At 44.8% G+C, this 14,492-nt stretch overlaps 1 long non-coding RNA gene across 1 annotated transcript in view; it reads right to left on the minus strand.

Moving 5' to 3' along the window:
* Nucleotides 1–869: 869 nt before the first annotated feature.
* LOC112253296 overlaps nt 870–14,492 on the minus strand; it is a 45,267-nt gene continuing 31,644 nt past the window's right edge. The window contains exons 3-4 of the long non-coding RNA XR_002953968.2: nt 1,097–1,160; nt 870–993 (exon numbers count right to left, since the gene is read on the minus strand). This is a non-coding gene — a long non-coding RNA (uncharacterized LOC112253296). The remainder of the gene's footprint in view (nt 994–1,096; nt 1,161–14,492) is intronic.

Genomic DNA, 14,492 nt, shown 5'->3' on the forward strand with positions numbered 1-14,492 from the left:
AGGTCCCTCCGCCCCCTCTGGATACCTAGGGGGTCCCGGCGTACTCTGTTCATTCCATCCTGGATTCGAGGCGTCGGGGAGGGGCCTTCAGTACCTTGTGGAGTGTGAGGGTTACGGTCCGGAGGAGAGGTGCTGGGTTCCGGTCACGGATGTTCTGGACCCCGAAATGCTGCGGGAGTTTCACCGTCACAGGCCGGATTGCCCTGCGCCTCACCCTCCGGGTCGTCCCCGAGGCCAGTGTCGGGGGCACTGTCATGACTTCCGCCGAAGTAGGCTCCTCTCCTTGTTCGAGCGGCGTTCAGCATCACCGGCTTTCTAGCCATCGCCGCTCCATTTCTCATATATCCAGTTGATTTGTCTTGTTTCATACACACCTGGTTTTCATTCCATAATCACACTACATGTATTTAGTCTTCCATTTCCCTCCGTGTCTTTGTGTGTAATTGTTTATTGTTAATGGTGTATGTACACGTGCTATACTTTTGTTTATTGTTCCATGCTTTTCTGCACTTAGATGTCATTTTGTGCCTATTTTTGGAATAAAAGTGTGCCTGTTTACTCTACTCTGCTCTCCTGCACCTGACTTCACCTCCCTTACTGTCACGTTCTGACCATAGTTCTGTTATTTTATTCTTTGTTTTAGTATGGTCAGGGCGTGAGTTGGGGTGGGCAGTCTATGTTTCTTTTTTTTTGTGTTCGGCCTAGTATGGTTCTCAATCAGAGGCAGGTGTCGTTAGTTGTCTCTGATTGAGAATCATACTTAGGTAGCCTGGGTTTCACTTTTGGTTTGTGGGTGTTTGTTTCAATGTGAGTGTTTGGGCCACATGGTACTGTTTCTGTTTTGTAAATTCACGTCATCGTTTATTGTTTTGATTCAGTGTTCAGTGCTTTCCTTAATTAAAATCATCATGAACACTTACCACGCTGCGCTTTGGTCCTCCTCTCTTTCTCCCGAAGACATCCGTTACATCCTTACACAGCCTAACTCTAACCCTAAACCCACGATGACAAGAACATCTATTGGGGATGACATCCATACAAGCATTATATTCTGATTGCTACATAGTGTGAAATACACATGTAAATAATAGCCTACCTCACACAGGGATAGGGTGCGTGGAATTCCCATGGTTGTGGTCGAACTCTATTGTGCTCATTCTCTGAAAATCAGAACCCAGAAATCAATTCAAGGTTACACGCAATTCAAGGTTACACACAATTCAAGGTTTACACGTGACCATTTATTGTGATGCGTAGGTCTCAGCTTTTTTGCTGTTAAATAATGCCTATGAAACTAACTTTTTTCCTTATTTTTTAAGGCCAGTGTAAGTCTATTTCCATTGTATCTTTCTGTAACCCTATGAATACAAGTTCCCATGTCAGTGAGGAGCGGTTACCTTGCATCCCACCCATACCCGGCTCCACGAGGGAGTAAAAGCGAACTTAGCCCCCTCATTTAAAACTTGTGCCCGCACAGGTTTAGTTTTACGTCCCTATATAACAATAGCAAAAAAGTTACAATTATTGAGTGACAGGTTGGTGTAAAATCTGTATCTCCACTGCGTTGCGTCAGCACAATAGACAGAGCACGCTGTGGTGTGTAAGGGGCTATGGAATTGGAGATCTACTGGAGCAGTTAGGTATGAGTAGAGGTTTCCATAAAAAGCAGGGGGGAAAAACGCTTCTCATATCCAGAGCACTTTGAACATGTTTTCCTTCTCCAATTTCAAATGCTCTTTGGTTGATACATGCCTAGTAAATCCTTTGGTAATTTCAATAGCATTCCAGTTAGAATACCAAGCTTGGATAAAGGACTTGTCTGCATTAGCATTGGACGCAACACAGAACTTTCGACATGGGAAACAAAATGCTGCATACAGAGTATTCTAGCCACTCTTTTCCTATGAACCAGTTGCTATTAAATTAACATTTTTTGGACAGAAAATCTGCGGCTAGGGTAGGATTCTAGGCTATCCTGGGCTGGCTCCTCTTCCACGATCGTCAGGAACAGTAGGAGGTGGAGGGGGCTGTGGAGCCATTATCCTGGCGGCGATTGTGAAAGAGTGGGAAGGCTCTGCACGCGGAGCTAGCTGGAGCTCAGCAGCATCATTGCTGCTGAGCATGGCGATGGCCTTGGTAGTGGTTTGATGCTGCAGTTCATCGCTCTCCTTCTCCTTTGGCTTTGTGTGGGTACTTTGGCGAAGTCCATTTCTGATATCTATCGTGGCAGTGGCAGATTAGCTGGTTCGAGCTAGCTAAAATAGGCTAAGGCGAATAACACTAACACGTTTACAGCTAGATAAAACGCTAACTAAACCCTGTAGTGGTGGGGTGTGAGGGAGATTCGATTTAAGCAGCTTCAACGGTAAACTTGACCCTGCTCTTGTAAATCAAAATCAAATATTACAGGAGGAGGCGTATCACGTTATTCACTTAGCCTACCACAGACAGTGGTGTCAACACTTGTTAATGATAACTACTAAATACTGTGATGCTTTACCTTGTTCCTAACGAGCTAACAAAGGTTGGCCTTGGCACATACTTAGTCAATGGTATGACGGTGCTGGTGTCGTGTCAGGTAAAAATGGGGCATGCAGAACATATGACAGGACAAAAGTAAACAGAGAAGTACCCTACATCCATTGTTTCAACCACCAGCTTCACTTGGTGGCTGTTCACGCAATGTCATCTGAGAATCCACTGGAGGGCTTTCTTAATGTCTGTGACAAATGACCAACAGAGAAGAAGGTTACTGGATCAAAGGTGGACCGGATATCTGGCTACTGTATCGCCTTTCGTTAAAAGTTTGTGACAGCATTGTGAAGTTCCTCTCTGACATCGAATGCACATGTTCTTACCATACAGAAAACTTGAGGCTACAGGGCTGCTGAAGGTGGTGACGAGCCCCGGCTTTAAGTTTACAGTCACCATGGTGCACAGAATGGGAGCCAGAGCTCGGACTTGAACCCGATCGAACGTCTCTGGGGAGACCTGAAAATAACTTTGCAGCAACGCTTCCCATCCAAGAATGGGAGAAACTCCCATACTTCAAGTGTGCCAAGCTTGTAGCGTCATACCCAAGAAGATTTGATGCTGTAATCGCTGCTAAAGGTGCTTCAACAAAGTACTGAGTAAAGGGTCTGAATACTTATGTAAAAGTATTTTTTTAACTGTTTTTGCTTTGTTATTATGGGGTACTGTGTGTAGATTGATGAGGGGAAAAAACAATTTAATCAATTTTAGAACAAGACTGCAACGTAACAAAATGTGGAAAAAGTCAATGGGTCTGAATAGTTTCCGAAGGCACCGTAAGTACACATTTCCAGCAATACGTGATGGACAGTACATTAGGCCAGCAGGACAGAGGAGAAGAGACTGAATGTAAAAGACTGTTCTTCAGCACGTTGGATGCTGCCATTGGTGAAATGTCCGAACGATTCCGTGAATGCAACAGCCAACTACTTGTGGAGACCCTGTGTGCCTTTGACCCAGAGCCATGATGTGAAACCACTGCTCGACTTAAGCAAAACAGATTTGGTGGAAGCTCGCCAGTTTTTGCAGACTGAAATCGCCCGTCTCCAAATGGACCCCATTTGATATCCTGCAATGATTCTCTGGGCCTCTCTCTGCTCTGCCAACCATGCTTACTGCATTGAAACATGGATTGACTTTTGGGGTGTCCACAACTACAATACATACAATAACTAATTTTCACCTTGACAAACGTGTTCAGTCAGCACAGAAGAAGCAAGCTACATCCGAGGAAAGCTCAATCAATCCAACTGGCATTTGAGGGGAATCTTTTCAGGGAGATAGGAAATGTTGATTACTCAGGAAGTTCCACAGAGCATCAAGGAGGCTTCAACATTTCTGAAAAGGTAAGACACAATCTAGCTTGTTGTTTTTTAAAATCAAAATCTTGCTTTAGTGTGTAGGGTGCTGCCCATAGTTCTGATAGAGTGTAGCGGAGATTCCGTGCCAACCTGACACTATTATGTTTCTTGTGGTATAGCGTGATATAACCAGAATTCAATTGAATTCCAATGCAAGAACCTAAATGACCCCCCTGGGTATTGCTACATGTCGTTATGTTTCATCATAGAAAAGATTGCATTTTATTATGGTTTTCTAAACACCCTATTGGTTTTCGTGGTTATAAATGGAACCGTACATATTGGAAATTAGTTTATGGTAGGCTGGCATTGCTTAATACATTACTTTGGTCCAATTGTATCTACAGAAGTGTATTGTGCCATATTAGATTAGATCAATTAAATGAGTTCATTGGTAACGTGCACATGGTCGCAGGTGTAATTGCAGGGTACAGTGGTATTCTTAAGCCAACAGTGCAGGTCAAAAAGAGAAGTGAATGAAACAATAATAATAATATATACATATTTACAACTGTAACAAGGATACATGTCCATTGGGAGGGGGGGGCAGGGTAAATGTCCGTGGGCTGGTAAAATGTCCCTGAGGGATTTCTACACTCCCCTTAGTCACTTTATCCTGGCGTCGGGTCTAATCCCACCCCAGATATATTTTTAAGAAAAACAAATAATACACAAAACAAAAGACTAGATTTCACAAAAGCTGGTTACAAGGAACAATATTCATACATATCTCACAGAGCCAGCCTGACCAATAAGCGACACAAGCGACCGTTTGCTTCCCTCTCCCTCAACCAGCTCACCTTGAGAATCCATCGTCTCAATCAACATTTCTCTTTTTTTCAATGTCCGTCTCGCTGAGGCGGAGGCAGAGACATAATAGAGGGTCACCACAGACACACACACACACACACCTTAACCCTTGGTCGCTCCCCTCAGCTTCTCCACACTGAACACTTCCACTAGAACCCCACAGGAATAGTCTGCCTGAACACACACTGTGCATCTTACTCTCTGCACTTCACACACACACACACGCCATCCCTCCCTCCAACCATCTATCCCTGCCTGTTCCTGTCAGCCTGGGCTAAACACATGGGCAGATTGCACATCAATTTGGCCTCTCAGACAGTGGAAGTAAAACTGTTTTTTTCTTTTTTTTCTCATCCATATTTCCAACCTACTAATTATCCGCTAATTATGTCTTTGATTAAGGAGTGTGTGGCGCACTGCTCCCTCGCAGTCCTGACAGCCACTGTGATGAGGAGTAATGGAGTCTGCCCTAACCATCCACCTCTCTGAAGACAGTGATACCACACACACGCTCGCACGCACACACGCACACTCACACACACACACACACACACACACGACAGCCTATCTGTCATTTGAGATGAGCCAACAGGTCAGTCAACAAAGGTCAGTCGACTCAGGTGAGAGACACAAACACGCCGACAAACACCAAAACACCAAATATTGGACATTTTCATAGGTTTTGAAAACTATTGGAAATAAAGTACATAACACGGAAGCCTCAATGATCACTTAGCAACGGATGTGGTGGAGAAAGTGGCGCACTAAGAACGTACAGACCGAACCCGCATTGGCCCAGCTCTATACACAATGAGTGTACAAACATTAAGAACAACATCCTAATATTATTGAGTTACACCCCCTTCTGCCCTCAGAACAGCCTCAATTCGTTGGGCATGGATTTTACAAGGTGTCGAAAGCGTTCCACAGGGATGCTGGCCCATGTTGACTCCAATACCTCCCACAGTTGTGTCAAGTTGACTGGGTGTCCTTTGGGTGGTGGACCATTCTTGATACACACGGGAAACTGTGGAGCATGAAAAACCCAGCAGCATTGCAGTTCTTGACACACTCAAACCGGTGCACCTGGCACCTACTACCATACCCAGTTCAAAGCTACTTCAAATCTTTTGACTTGCCTGTTCACCCTCTGAATGGCACACACACACACACACACACAATCCATGTCTCAATTGTCTCAAGGCTTAATAATCCTTGTTTAACCTGTCTCCTCCCCCTTCATCGACACCGTATGAAGTGGACCCCACAATGTCAAAGTGGAATTGTGTTTTTAGAAATGTTTACAAATGAATTAAACTTGTAAAGCTGAAAGGTCTTGAGTCAATAAGTATTCTACCCCTTTGTTATGGCAAGCTTAAGTAAGTTTAGGAGTAAAAATGTGCTTAACAAGGCAAATAATAAGTTGCATGGGACTTTTCTTTAAATCCAACACAGCACATCACTGAGTACCACTCGTCATATTTTCAAGCATGATGGTGGTGCGTCATCTTATTGGTATGCTTGTCATAGGCAAGGACTAGGGAGTTTTTTTTTTGGGGGGGGTTAAAAGAAACGGAATAGAGCTAAGCGCAGGCAAAATCCTAGGTTCAGTTTACTCTCCAAAAGACACTGGGAGACAAATTCACCTTTCAGCAGGACAATAACCTCAAACACAAAGCCAAATATACCCTGAAGTTGCTTACCAAAATGACATTGAATGTTCCTGACTGGCCTAGTGTCAGTTTTGTCTTAAATAGGCTTGAGAATCTACGGCAAGACTTGAAAATGGCTGTCTAGCAATGATCAACTACCGACTTGAAAGAGCATGAAGAATTATTTCAATACTGATGTGCAAATATGGTACAACCCAGGTGTGCAAAGCTCTTAGAGACTTACCTAGCAAGACTCACAGCTGTAATGGCTGCCAAAGGTAATTTCTTTTAATCCATTTTGATTTCAGGCTGTAACACAACAAAATAGGGGATTAAGACAAGGTGTACAAATAGTTTCTGAAGACACTGTATATGAACGACTCTGAGTTTACCAGTCACATTTCCAGGATTAGAGGTTCCAAGTCCATTCTATTAATTCTATTTCTACGTGTGCAACTGCTGCAGGGAGTGAGTGTTGCCTAGGCATCCGAAGACTCCTTTGCTTCAACACCTTGCTTCTTTCTGCTTGGAGCAAAACAAGTTTCATCATAAAGTGTCCATGTTACCGCACAAATGTCTGGCGGTCCCGTCTTCAGTCAGCTATTTATTCCACCAAATATATACAGTGCCATTCGAAAGTTTGGACACGCCTACTCATTCAAGGATTTTTCTTTGTTAATTTTTAAACTATTTTCTACATTGCAGAATAATAGTGAAGACATCAAAACTATGAAATAACACACATGGAATCATGTAGAAACCAAAAAAAGTGTTAAACAAATCTAAATATATTTGAGATTTGAGATTCTTCAAAGTAGCCACCCTTTGCCTTGATGACAGCTTTGCACAGTTATACAGTAATTGTGCCACAGCCCCAGTGCAGCAGAGACCTGGACTTTGAGGTGCTGGAGTTTAAAGGCAGGGAGGCAGCACAGGGGCCTGGATGGACTGAGGGGTTGGGGTGGAAGGGGGGTAGAGAGCCCTCACTGGAATATAACAGTAATCTCTAGAGGGTATGGAGTCAATATTCACTCTTTTACCATCTCATTTCTTCTCCTGTCTCAGCCTCCAGTATTTATGCTGCAATATTTATGTTTCGGAGTGCTAGGGTCAGTCTGTTATATCTGGAGTATTTCTCCTGTCTCATCCGGTGTCCTGTGTGAATTTAAGTATTCTCTCTCTCTTTCTCCATCTCCCCCCATCTCTCTCTCGCTCTGGAACCATGCCTCAGGACTACCTGGCCTGATGACTCCTTGCTGCCCCCAGTCCACCTAGTCATGCTGCTGCTCCAGTTTCAACTGTTCTGCCTGCGGCTATGGAACCCTGACCTGTTCAGTGGACGTGCTACCTTGACCCGGACCTGCTGTTTTGGACTCTTTCTCTACCGCACCTGCTGTCTCTAACTCTGAATGATCGGCTATGAAAAGCCAACTGACATTTACTCCTGAGGTGCTGACCTGTTGCACCCTCTACAACCACTGTGATTATTATTATCTGACCCTGCTGGTGATCTATGAACGTTTGAATATCTTGGCCATGTTCTGTTATCTCCACCCGGCACAGCCAGAAGAGGACTGGCCACCCCTCAGAGCCTGGTCCTCTCTAGGTTTCTTCCTAGGCTCTGGCCTTTCTAGGGAGATTTTCCTAGCCACCGTACTTCTACATCTGTTTGTTTGGGGTTTTAGGCTGGGTTTCTGTACAGCACTTTGTGACATCGGCTGATGTAAAAAGGTCTTAATAAATACATTTGATTGATTGAATGATTCAATGCTCACACACACACACACATACCACTTCTGGTTGTAACGAGTGCGCTGGGAGTCAGGAAGCAAGTTCAGGGATTGCATAATTTAATAAACAAGAAAGACGAACAATGCACAGACAGGAAACTGAAACGGGAACAATGATGCCTGGGGAAGGAACCAAAGGGAGTGACATATATATAGGGCAGGTAATCAAGGAGGTGATGGAGTCCAGGTGAGTGTCATAATGCGCTGATGCGCGTAACGATGGTGACAGGTGTGCGCCAAAACAAGCAGCCTGGTGACCTAGAGGCCGGAGAGGGAGCACACGTGACACTGGTGAAAAATGTGCAAAATGCGCGACGCAACACGGAGTGCCTGGATACAGGCTTTAGCCATGGTACAGTGGCCATATACCACAACCCCCGAGGTGACTTATTGCTATTATAAACTGGTTACCAACGTAATTAGAGCAGTTAAAATAAATGTTTTGTCTTACCTGTAGTATACGGTCTGATTGGCCACGGCTATCTGCCAATCAGCATTCAGGACTCGAACCACCCAGTTCATAATAATATTTGTAGCATTGTTGAATACTTGTTAAGGCATTCTAGAGCGTGCATTATTTCCCTATAAAGCACAATATATTTGCACCATAGAATTCAATGGTTACAGTTCATTCTTACATGTTCTGTGTTTGAGCTTCTTTTGAAAGCAAAAGTCGAATTGGAAAACATTATTGGCATTGTTGAATTCGATTTTCAGAATGGCAAAGTAGAACTGATGGTTTGGTTAGCTAAACTAGCAAGTCTGTTTGTTTGGTTACCACAGCAGCTACTGTCGAGTAAACTTGCTAGCTACTTCAGTGGATGTTGAACACATTTCTACTGGCAAATGAACACATTTCTAGAGGCAAATCTTTTCATTTGCCAGTAGAAATGTGTTCAACATCCACTGAAGTAGCTAGCATGTGTGTGGTAACAGTTCTTTCAAGAAATATGAATCAACAGTAGATCTTGGTTCTTCACAGGAATATTAATACAAAGCAGATAAAGGTCTTCACAGGAGTATCTATCTACAGCTGATGCAGGAATATTTATATGGTGCATATATAAATCCTCAGAGGAATATAAATCTACTGCAGATACAGGGCCCAAAAGGAATATTAATCAAGAGCAGATAGGGTTTTTTACAAGATTACACTGCTAAAGAAAATGCTTATGTCCATGAAAATAGATATGGGACCCTACAGGAGAAAATGTCGCCAGAACTTCCCTGTCCTCACAGGAATATGAATCGGAGGTAGATATAGGTTTTTATGTTGTTTCTTTGTGTCTCTGTAGTATTACACGAATCCAACAGGTACAACAGAAATTCCAACTTTCCTTACCTCTCCCCCAGCCGACGGGCTGGCTTAGCATGTTTAACATGCAACCCGGGTCGCCATCCTCACCTGGACACCCCAAAAAAACAAGGCAGGAAATGAATCCTGGCACCTTCTGACAACCCCATCATTTATCGCCCAATCTCTGACAGTACAACAGTGCACATATGAAGAAGCTCATTGGTTTGTTAGTACTGCAGACTCTACAGTTCCTGAGGGTGAGATAGTGTTTGCTTGACATGGTGACCCCGACAGTGCCTCCTTGGAGGGAGGACAAGATGGAGTCTTAACCTCTGACCCCCTTGGAGAGGGAGCATATCAGAGAGACAGCCTCTAAGGTTTCACTGTTGCTGTTGGAAACCAACTCTAGTTAAGTCTGAAATAATACTGTAGGCGGTGGTCATGAGCGAAAGGAAAGAGGGGAAATGATTAACAACGAATCTTCGTCTCACACTACCTGTCACTCAAAGAAGTTGCCACTCCTGACAGCTCAACACTTGTCGAGCGAGAAGGAGGGTGACAGAAGAGAAATGAAGAAGAGAAGGAGCAAGAGGTATATAAAGACAATGAGAGGGTGTAGGGATATTATGCAGATAGCTACAGTTACCTTTAAAGAGCTAGTGCTCTGTGTGAATGTTAAACGGGGATATTCTGTCCTGTAATATGGATGTGTGTAAAACCTCATCTCAAAAGAAGGTTAGTGCTTAATCTGGCTCCGGCTTAGTCTTCTCTGAGAAAAGCTGCTTCAGCCTTCCTAGCACAAACTCTTTATCGCTTTGGCCCAATCTTTATTTCAAATTCAGTGGTCGCCGGCTTGCAACTTGTTTTCTCTTTTCATCCATGCCTTTTGGACAAGTGTGCTTTGGCTGGGCTCTTAAAAGTTATTTAAAAGTGGAAATGGCATTTGAGGAGGAAGTCTGACCTTTCTACACAATCTCCTGTCTGCAGACGCACAAACAGTGATGAATCGCCTGAACACACAGACTAGAAACGCTGCTTGGCACACAGACGCACACGAGTGCATGCATGCACGTACACACACACACACACACACTCATCCACACAACTCCATAGCCGAGGCTTAAACGCACCCACTCTCAAACACCTGCTAAATGTAGAGGGAGACATATCCACTTTGCAAAGCCGCATCTGGCATTGAGAAGAAAGAGTGTGGACATCAAAGTGAACAAACTCCAACAGAAGTGTCCTTCTCTTGTGTGAGTCAGATGAAAAGAGAGGAGAGAGAGAGAGAGGGGAAGAAAAATAAGTGAATAAGTAATGCCGGAGAAGAAAGAGAACAGGGAAAGATTGGGAGAGAAACATTTGGTAGTGAGAAAGTGAGAAGGGGCAATAGTAAAGTGAAGGACAGAGAGAGCCAGAGTGAAAGAGAGAGAGAGAGAAAGAGAGAGAGAGAGAGTGCGAGAGAGAACAAGAGAGAAAGAGAACGAGAGAGAACAAGGGAAAATGAGACGAGAGAGAGAGAAAGAACAAGATGAGAGAGAGAGAGAGAATGAGAGCGAGTGAGAGAAAACAAGACAAGAGAGAGAGAGGATGCTGTCAGTGGTGGAGGGTCAGTGGTCTTACCCAGAGCCCCATTACACAGTGGCACTAACGGATGTCCTGGGGCAGGAGGAAACAGAGGGGTGCAGGGAGAAGGGCAGTCTGTGTGTCTGAGGACAGAGCTCTGATACCACATCCCTCTCGCTGCAGCCAGGGAGCAGCCACAATCCATCACTGACAGGCCCCTCACACACAGTCTTACCACAACTAGCACACACACCCACAGATGTGCACGCATGCACACACAACAGACAAACACACACATGGTCCTACAACTCACACAGTCTTGCCACAACTCACAGTCTTACCACAAATCAGAATTCGTTAGTGCAACTGACTTACATCCACAGAAGTTTACCTGCACAGGGATGTGAGTATCCACCGTCTGATTGGTGGATGAACTGCCTGTCATTGAGGCGGGTCACACAGTATATGTGGAAGAGGTCTAGGCTGCTGAACTCCTACATAGCGGACAGGAGGACAGACAGAGACATGTTATACCAATCAAGTATCATGGACTTGAAACAGACATAGAGAGAATCTGTGAGAGAGGGGGGGTGTATGTTTGTGTGTGCGCGTGTGTGTTGTTCTATCATAGCCCCATAGGGGTGACTCATTTAGTGCGGGAGGCAGGGGAAGACAGATCGTTCCCTCCAGGAAAAGCAGCAGTGAGGGACTGGAGGTCTCAGAGGAGCCCTCTGCCGGCAGCCTGATCTTGTTCTGATAATATCATGCCCGCCACAAAGACAAAGAGGGCCGGGGATACCGAGAGAGAGAGGGGGGCGAAACTGTTCACTACTGGTAACGTTGTTGAGCAACATCGACTTTAGTGAGGACGCAGGTATGTGTGGCTTCTCTCTATATCCATCTTCTCTTCCTCACCTGCTGCCTTGTCTCTCTCTATCACACATCTCTCATTCTTACCCTCGTCTAACAGATGATGTCTCTCTACGACATCTCCACATGACTTCACGTATCGCCTCAAACCATTAATTGCAAATGAGTTAAATGACTCTCAATTAACAACTGACCTGGTTGAGTAAGTAAAGGAACTAAACAAAGCCAGTCCAACCCCAGCCAGAAAACCCCTTCAGACCCTCTCCCAGTCATTACACACACGAGGCCTAGCAACCACCCAGTCATTAAACACAAGAGGCCTAGCAACCACCCAGTCATTACACACAAGAGGCCTAGCAACCACTCAGCCATTACACACACGAGGCCTAGCTACCACCCAGTCATTACATACAAGAGGCCTAGCAACCACCGAGTCATTAAACACAAGAGGCCTAGCAACCACCCAGTCATTAAACACAAGAGGCCTAGCAAACACCCACTCATTACACACACAAGGCCTACGAACCACCCAGTCATTACACACAAGAGGCCTAGCAACCACCCAGTCATTAAACACAAGAGGCCTAGCAACCACCCACTCATTACACACGAGGTCTAGTAACCACCCAGTCATTACACACAAGAAGCCTAGCAACCACACACTCATTACACACAAGAGGCCTAGCAACCACCCACTCATTACACACAAGAGGCCTAGCAACCACCCACTCATTACACACAAGAGGCCTAGCAACCACCCACTCATTACACACAAGAGGCCTAGCAACCACCCACTCATTACACACAAGAGGCCTAGCAACCACACACTCATTACACACAAGAGGCCTAGCAACCACCCACTCATTACACACAAGAGGCCTAGCAACCACCCACTCACTCAGCCAGAGAGCATCCTTTACTTCTGACCGCCAACAAGCTTCTTAAACCAGAAGCATTCTTACAGTATCTGTGTGTCCTCCTCCGTTTGCCCTTTTAAACAAACCAAGAAGCTAGGAGCTGTTTGCACTAAGTGGCAGCAGCAAGGTGAGAGGAGCACAGAGGAAAACAAATCTCCACTCAGGAGGGTATTTGTACGGTCCCACTTCAATCACGCTCCTAGCGGCGAGACCTTGAATTGAGAGGAGGACGTTTGTGATTGGGCTCCATTGTCTCGGTGGCAGGAAGCAGGCGACGGACTGGCCCTCCATTCTTATCCCCTGTGGGTGAGGCAGTGACAGCAGGGCTGCTGAGTCTGACCTTCATCTATTATATGCCACACTGACAGAATCACAGCTCTGTCTGTCTGGAGCCACTGATTGCAGGAGGGAGGGGACTGCAGGAGGGAGAGACTGCAGGAGGGAGAGACAGGGCCAGGGGCATGCGTCTGCCTACCTGTCTGAGAGTGTGTGTACCTAAGTCTGCCTATAAAGCCCTACAATGGAGGTGTCAAAATAGTTATACAACCTAGTGGTCAAACAGGGAAATGGTTTCAATCATTTTTCCCATACGGGATTTTTAGAAACACTTAAAATAAGGGCTGTGTTTCATGTAGGCTTACCCTGGCGTGACATTTTGATAACCATGTAAATCTCTCTCGGACCTAGGGACTTTTCAATATTTTCGGCTCTATTTAATCTCAAATTCGAAAATGCTAATTAGCATCAACATAGACATCGTGTAAAACTACAAATCCCTGCAAGCTCCTTCATGTCATCTCTAGCTGATACCTTTTCTAACAGGTATTGGGTCCATTTATGACTTGCACAAGACAGTTCACAGAATATAAATGTAGCAAATGTATTCATTACTACATTTAGCTAACACTAGATACTGTAGTTAATCCAGAGATTCTTACCTTTGCCTCGATTCGGCAGTCTCGCTCAGATCACCATGGCATTGGTAGTTCTTTATGATAGCCACATTAGCAGCTAATTAGCATTTTATTTTGGGGTGTAAATACAGACGAATATATTGATAAAAGTCGCCTTGTCCTAGAGAGTTTTTCACGGTTATGAAAGCGTCACGCCAGGGTAAGCCTACACAAAACACAGCCCTTATTGTAAATGTTTCCAAAATCCCCTATGGAAAAAAATGAATGGTGGAAAACCGACTGGAACCATTTCCGTGTTTGACCTCTAGGTTTTATGGGTATTATGACTCATACTGTGGTACTCTATTGCTTTCATGTTAAACATGTGGCTTATATTAGACGGATATACAGACTGCACTGGCAATATTGTAGAATATTACATGATATTTGTGCAGGCAATGCATGGGACATCCCGCACGATGGGCATGAAGAGGTCCAAGGCCACAGACGTGTCATGGGCAGCACACTTCAGGTAAAGCTCCTATGGAAGGCAGATACGAGATAGAGGGTGATCCATGATGTTTGATGGCGGTGTGGTCCTGTTATGACAAGGTAATTTAGTTGTGGTTGGAGAGGATGGGGGGGGTTTGAGGTGGTTGTGGATAGTTCACTAGTCTTACTGCTACTCTGTCAAGGCAACCCTCTGATTGACAGACGCCATGGCTACGCTCTGGGAGGGAGGGATAGAGAAAGAGAGAGGGAGATAATTTACTGTCCTCTGTTTTCCACCATACACACCATCAT

Source organism: Oncorhynchus tshawytscha, linkage group LG01, assembly GCF_018296145.1.
Source record: "Oncorhynchus tshawytscha isolate Ot180627B linkage group LG01, Otsh_v2.0, whole genome shotgun sequence".
Taxonomy (NCBI): Eukaryota; Metazoa; Chordata; class Actinopteri; order Salmoniformes; family Salmonidae; genus Oncorhynchus; species Oncorhynchus tshawytscha.